General features: G+C 39.2%; 1 long non-coding RNA gene across 2 annotated transcripts; it reads right to left on the bottom strand.

Annotated features, from left to right (window-relative positions):
- Positions 1-4,974: 4,974 nt before the first annotated feature.
- On the bottom strand, positions 4,975-6,991 carry LOC112075092 (uncharacterized). Of its 2 annotated transcripts, none has more exons than XR_011477224.1 (3): positions 6,740-6,991; positions 6,011-6,151; positions 4,975-5,016 (listed from the first exon to the last, which is right to left on the bottom strand). It is a non-coding gene; the product is annotated as an uncharacterized lncRNA (long non-coding RNA). The 2 variants fall into 2 exon arrangements; XR_011477223.1 differs by having other exon boundaries at positions 4,975-5,033; positions 6,031-6,151; positions 6,740-6,990.
- Between the last annotated feature and the right edge of the window lie 814 nt (positions 6,992-7,805).

Raw genomic sequence — 7,805 nt, 5'->3', positions numbered from 1 at the left:
TTAATTTAGATGTTTTTATTGCAGAGGAGATTTTAGTCGTGCGTTTTATATCTGTCTATGGTATTTGGTGCCGTATTTCTCAAGTTTAAAAAAATGTGTGACGTTTTTTCTTATGTAAATCCGCTGTGCAGGTCTGCAGTAGGATTGAACAGAGCGCAATCACCTCACCTGTTAATTAATCCAGAATTATTGGACAAAGTGGGCCTTGTGCAAATCAAAACCCAACCCTCAAGTCCTGACCAACTCTTGTAGTCAAATTTACAAAACTCTGTTTTGGAAAATACTGACTTTATGACCAAAAATAAACACTTTTTATTACATTTTGGTCCTGACTAATATTGATGTTATATATGACGTATTATATTATGTTATATATTACGTTTTATATTATGTTATATATGACGTATTATATTATGTTATATATGACGTATTATATTATGTTATATATGACGTATTAAATGATGTTATATATGACGTATTAAATGATGTTATATATGGCGTTTTCAACCAGAGAAGTTGGTTCTCCAGTTCAGTTGTACTTTAAAGACCCACTCCGTCAGAGCTATAGAGGTTCAGGGTCTTCTGTAGGGATCAGGGAAACCTCACCATGAGAAGGACCATCTCCTCCTTGGGTACAGGCTCCAGGTCGGGAACAGCAAAGGCCTCTGGGAACGTGTTGCCCCGAGCCAGGGCCTCCGCTGCCTTCACCGTGGTGGAGAAGCAGTCTAGCCACCCTCTACTCCGGTGACCCGTACAGTGTGTGCTCCAGGGACAGAGGCTGGAGATGGGGGCGGGAGGGAACACAGAGCTGATCAGGTGTAGCACGGCAGGAGCCAGGCACTGCCTGATAGGGCTGTGGACTAGCTTGTTCCACACACTACATGGGCTGGAGACCAACAGGAAGTACACATTTACACTTGGTGTTATAGCATATGTTATGTACCGCACTAGACTACCACATACGGTGAACAATACGATTAAAAAAGGAAGTAGGTAGCCTTTTGACAGTTATGATCGATTCACTTGGAATGAAACTGGCTTTATTTACTTTCAATAAAACAAATCAAACCAACACACACACACCACACACACACACACACACCACACACACAACACACACACACACACCACACACACACCACACACACACACACACACACCACACACACACAGACAGACAGATACCTTCTCAATGAGTATGCTCCTGCAGCATAACAGGAATTCTCAGGAAGTCTCATGCACGAGCCATGTTCAATCCAAACCCTGTTTCTCATCGCCGTCCGGCAGGTGGCTACACCGTGAGAGGACATGAAGTCTGTCGAGCAGTTACACCACACATCTGAGGACAAACAAACAACAGAACCATGAAAGTCACCAAAGTCAAAACATACCAGAAGTGCTTTAACCGTACTGTATAGTATCCTTTAGTCAGTCCATACTGTAGTATCCTTTAGTCAGAGTTGAGTCAGTCCATACTGTATTCTTTAGCAATCCATTCTTGCCAGTATCCTTTAGTCATCCTCATGTAAGAATAATTAGTCAGAGTTGAGTACAGTCCATACGTAGTATTATTTCATCATTCCATACTTAATTTTAGACCATATCAGTATCTTGTCAGTCATACTTGTTCCTTAGTCAGTCCAATACGTAGAATTCTTTAGTCCAGTCATACTGTAGAATCTTAGTCAGTCCATACTGTAGAATCCTTTATCAGAGTTAGTCATCATCCATGTTAGATACCTGGTTTAGTCGTTGAGTCAGTCATACTAGTAATTCTTTAGTTCATCTCATACTGAGTATCCTTTAGTCAGTCCATACTTGTGTTCCTTTTAGTCAGTCCATACTGTAGAATCTTTAGTCAGTCCATACTGTAGAATCCTTTAGTCAGTCCTACTTGTATATCTTTTTTCGCATACTGTAATATCTTTATCAGAGTGATTCATCCAATACTGTAAATCCTTAGTCAGATGAGTCAATCCATACGTATGAATCTTTATCAAGTGAGTATCCAAATAGTATCTGGTCGCATACTTAGATCTTTAGTCATCCATACTGTAGAATCTTTAGTCAGTCCATACTGTAGATCCTTGTCAGATTAGTCAGTCCAACTTAGTATCTTAGTCAGTCCAATACTGAGAATATCTTATTTAGTCAGATTGGTCAGTCCATACTGTAGATCCTTTAGTCAGTCATACTGTATATCTTTATCAGAGTTGAGTCAGTCATACTGCATATCCTTAGTCAAGTTGAGTCAGTCCATACTGTATAGAAATCCTTTAGTCAGTCCATACTGTAGAATCCTTAGTGCAGAGTTGGTCAGCCCTACTGTAGAAACCTTAGTCAGTCCATACGTAGACCTTCAGTCATAGTGTGAGTCAGACATCCATACTGTAGAATCCTTTAGTCAGTCCATACTGTAGAATCCATTAGTCAGATGTTCAGTCCATACTGTAGATCCTTTAGTCAGAGTTGAGTCAGTCCATACTGTAGATCCTTTATCAGTCCATACTGCTAGTATCCTTAGTCAGATTGTCAGTCCATACTGTAATCTGATTCAGCTACGTTACAAGTCTTTGAGTCAGTACATACTGTTAGTAATCCTTTATCAGAGTTGGTCCATCACTGTAGTATCCTTTAGTCAATTGAGTCATCCATACTGTGAATCCTTTAGCAGAGTGAGCAGTCCATACTGTAGAATCCTTTAGTCATCCATACTGTAAATCCTTTATCTGAGTCATAGTCAGTCCATACTGTAGAAACTTTAGTCATTCCAGACTTATAGCAGAACCTTATCAATTTGAGTCAGTCCATACTGTAGAATCCTTTAGTCTTCATACTGTAATTCTTCGCAGAGTGAGTCAGTCCATACTGTAGAATCCTTTAGTATCAGCTGAGTCCTAGTCCGTTAGCATGTAGGAATCCTTTAGTCAGTCCATGACTAGTATCCTTTAGTCAGAGTGATCAGTCCATACTGTGATTCCTTTAGTCATATCAGTCCATACTAGATATTAGCAAGGAATCCTATGTAGCAGATCTTTGAGTCAGCTCACATACTGTAGAATCCCTTTAGTCAGAGTTGGTCATCCTTACTTAGAAACTTTAGTCAGCAGTCTGAGATCACCTATAGCAATGTAGTCCATCTTATGCCTAGTTTCCATACTGTAATCCTTTGTAATAGTCTCATATCCTTAGTGTTGGAGTCATCCATACTTAGACTTAGTCAGCCACTCAATCTTGTTAGTCAGTCCAACTGTAGAATCCTTTACTAGTCCATTACCTGCTAGAATCCTTAGTAGACTGACTCAGTCCATCTGTAGTACCTTAGTGCAGAGTGAGTCATCCAATCAACAGTGAATCCTTAGTCAATGTGAGTTCCACTGTAACCTTTAGAATCTTTAGTCAGCCATACTGTTAGAATCCTAGTAAGTGAGTCAGCCATACTGTAGAATCCTTTCAGTCATACTACTTAGTATCCATCGCTATCTTAGTCAGAGTGAGTCAATCCAACTTAGATCCTTTATCAGAGTTGATGTCATCCCATACTGTAAACCTTTATTGAGTCAGTCCATAACTGTTGAAATCCCTTTATCTTGGGATATCCATACTTATCCTTTACATCCATACTGTAGAATCCTTTTAGTAATCCACCATAAGAATCCTTTAGTCAGAGTGATCCAGTCCTACTGTAGAATCCTAGCATATAGTCCAGAGCCTTATGCAGAGTCTGTAGTCTTAGTACTCCCATACTGTAGACATCCTTTAGTCAGTGAGCATCCATACGTTAATCCTTCAGCTCTAGAATTTGGAGATATCCAATACTCACTTAGATCTTTAGTCAGATCATTGATCGTATACGTATCCTTCCTCCATTAGCACGCCTAGTCAGTTGAGCAGTTATTACTGCTATCATCCATATGTAAATATCAGAGTAGTCATCCATCTACTGTTAGATCCTCATCCTTATACGTCCATGTATCTACGGAATCTGTCAGCTACTTGATCTTTAGCAGCCTACTGTAGACCTTTAGTCAGTAGTCCATCATCTTAAATCTTTATCAGTCCAGTACTGTTAGAATCCTTTATCAGTCCACTACTGTAATCCTTATGTCAATCCATACTTATATCTTTAGTCAGCCATACTGTATATCCTTTAGTCTAGTCCAACTAGTAAGAACCTTTAAGTCAGTGTCACATCACTGTAGAAACCTTTCACCTACTATAGTCCTAGTCCATCTACTGCAATCCTTTATCATTCCATACTGTATAATCCTTTAGTTCTCTACACTTAGTTTCCTTATCTATTGTCACATACTGCTTAGACTAGTTCTAGACCATACTGTAAACTCTTTAGTCAGTCCATACTGTTAGAATCTATCATCCTACACTTTAAACCTTCAACCGTTACCTACATAAGCAATACATGAACTGATTTGTCCAAAAGATTGTCCACCTCACCTTGACCTGTTGGAGAGACCCACGCCCACATGCTGTGAATCAGACTAGTTCTGATGGCTCCCTGACCCGGCTATTACTGTCTAGAGCCTGACGCCTTTAATATATATACGAGAACACAGACAGACAAACACCGACAGCAACGACAGACAGACACAACAGACAGACAGACAGAACAGCAGCAGACAGGCATGCAGCAGACAGCAGGCAACAGCATGCAACAGACACAGTGAAACTATTCGTGTTAAAGGTTTAACAGACAATACCACACAGCTACAAAAGTCTTGTTGGAGCAACAGTTATTATCGTTTTGTTTCTAAACAAACAGAATCCAGGAAGTACACTGTTACTTTATTCTCTTTTAAACGTGTGTAGACAAACTCCTACACCTGGTCGAACAATGTTTCCTCTGTAGTTGCTGTTGTGTCTGTGTCCTCACCTCTAGGACCAGATGTTCATAGGCCTCCCACCCCTCGACACCAGGGCCAGGTCCGTCAGCTGAAGATACTGTCTGACCGGATAATGACCCTTCAGCTGGAACACACACACCGCCCCTCCACACGCCTGCGAATCTCTGCCTGCTTGGGCACCACAACACACACACACACACACACACATACACACACACACCACGCACACCTAACAACACAAGAATGGAGAACAAGACGCACCTTTGAACGTGCTCTACCTGACCCAAACCGATCAATCAAGCCAATAAAATCCCGATCAATCAAACAAAACAAAACTGATCAAATCAAACCATACCAATCCAAATCAAACCAATACAACTGATCAAATACAAGCCAATTACAACTGATCAATCAAGCCAATACACCTGGACTCAAATCAATTTAATCTGTACACTTAATCACGAGGGTAGAAGTTTCCCCCTCTAACGTTCAAGGCTATCCCAATTCCAACCCTTCCCCATTCAGCAGGGGGCTAAACAACATCTATCCAGACCTAGTGTGGAAGAACCTCTACCTACTATGATTTTATCCGACCTTGTCCCCATTAGCAGGGCTAAACAATCATCTGCATCCAGACCAGTGGTTAGGAAGACACCTCTAACCTACTAGTGATTTCTCATTACCTTGTCCCCATAGCAGGGCTAAACAACATCTGATCCAACCATGGTTAGGAGACACCTTCTACCCTACTAGTGATTTATCATACCTTTGTCCCATTAGCAGGGGCTAACAACATCGTCCAGACATTGGTTAGAAACACCTCTCCTACTATGATTTATCAATACCTTTCCCATTGCAGAGCTAAACAACATCTGATCAGACCATGTGAGAAGAACACCCTCTACTTACTAGTATTTACATCCTGTCACCCCATTAGCAGGCTAAACAAATCTGATCCCAAACCAGTGGTTGGAACCCTCACTACTATCACTTACTTCATAACCTTTCCCATAGCAGGCTAAACAACATTGACCCAAACCAAGTTTAGGAAGACCCCTCTACCTACTAGTGATTTATCATACCTTGTCCCCATTAGCAGAGCTAAACAACATCTGACCCAGAACCAGTGGTTAGGAAGACCCCTCTACCTACTAGTGATTTATCATACCTTGCGTTTGGCTTTGGGTTCGTTGTCCCTCCGGGGCTCGGAGCCAGAAGAGGGGGATTCTGGGAAGGCAGAGGCGTCTTGAGGTACGGTCCAGACTGACACCAGTCCGTTTTGGCAACACCTGGAATAACACAGTGCTCTTTTAAATGTGTGTGTGTGTGTTGGTTTGTATTACTATACTTGTGAGGACATTGTGAGATCTTGTGGTAAAATGTAGATGTCCACAGATTTTACTTTCTTCCATTCCAGTCCACTAAAGACATCTATAGTCCACTATAGTCCACTAAAGCCATATATAGTCCACTAAAGACATCTATAATCCACTAAAGACATCTATAGTCCACTATAGACATCTATAGTCCACTAAAGACATCTATAGTCCCCTAAAGACATCTATAGTCCACTAAAGACATCTATAGTCCACTAAAGACATCTATAGTCCACTATAGTCCACTAAAGACATCTATAGTCCACTAAAGACATCTATAGTCCACTAAATACATCTATAGTCCACTAAAGACATCTATAGTCCACTATAGTCCACTAAAGACATATATAGTCTACTAAAGACATCTATAGTCCACTATATACATATATAGTATACTAAAGACATACATAGTCCACTATAGTCCACTAAAGTCCAGTTCAGTTCCATACATGACCAAAACGTAATGAATATCAACACAGTCCAGTTGAATAGCATCCGTACGTGGCCAGCATGTTGAGAGGTCTGGCTCCGTGTCCAGTCAGACCACACCAGGCCACTCCATTGACCTGGGCAGGGTGGGGGAGACTCTGCAGACACGTCCAGCCTGCTCCAGGGCTGGACCCYGACCCAGGGCTGGACCATAGCTTCACCACGTCCTCTTTGGCACAGGTCAACAGCATCTGACCAGTAGGATCCCACTTTATACTGGTGATGGACTCCTGCGACAGACACATATAATAATAATATTAATACTAATAATAATCATCATCATAATAACAATAATATTAATACTACTACTACTAATAATAATAATAATAATACGACTACTACTAATAATACTACTACTAATAATAATAATAATCATCATCATAATAACAATAATATTAATACTACTACTACTAATAATACTACTATTACTACAACTAATACTACTGCTAAAACTACTACGAACAATACTACTACTACTAATAATAATACAACTACTACTAATAATACTACTACTACTACTAATAATACTACTACTACTAATAATAATACTACTACTACTACTACTACTAATAATAATAATACTACTACTACTACTAATAATACAATTACTACTACTAATAATACTACTACTACTACTAATAATACAATTACTACTAATAATAATACTACTACTACTACTAATAATACAACTACTACTAATAATATTAATACTACTACTACTAATAATACAATTACTAATAATAATAATACTACTACTACTACTAATAATACAATTACTACTAATAATAATACTACTACTACTAATACAACTAATACTACTGCTAAAACTACTACGAACAATACCACTACTACTAATAATAATACAACTACTACTAATAATACTACAACTAATAATAATAATACTAATACTACAACTAATAATACACCTACTGTCCCTATTATTATATAGACATAGTGGTGACCTTATGGATGACCAGGACGGCTCCTTTCTCCAGAGATATAATATAATGTGATATTATTATATAGACATAGTGGTGACCTATATAATATAATGTGATATTATTATATAGACATAGTG

The sequence above is a fragment of the Salvelinus sp. IW2-2015 genome, unplaced genomic scaffold (assembly GCF_002910315.2).
Source record: "Salvelinus sp. IW2-2015 unplaced genomic scaffold, ASM291031v2 Un_scaffold2978, whole genome shotgun sequence".
NCBI classification, from domain to species: Eukaryota; Metazoa; Chordata; class Actinopteri; order Salmoniformes; family Salmonidae; genus Salvelinus; species Salvelinus sp. IW2-2015.
This window is presented reverse-complemented; position numbering and strand designations above follow the sequence as displayed.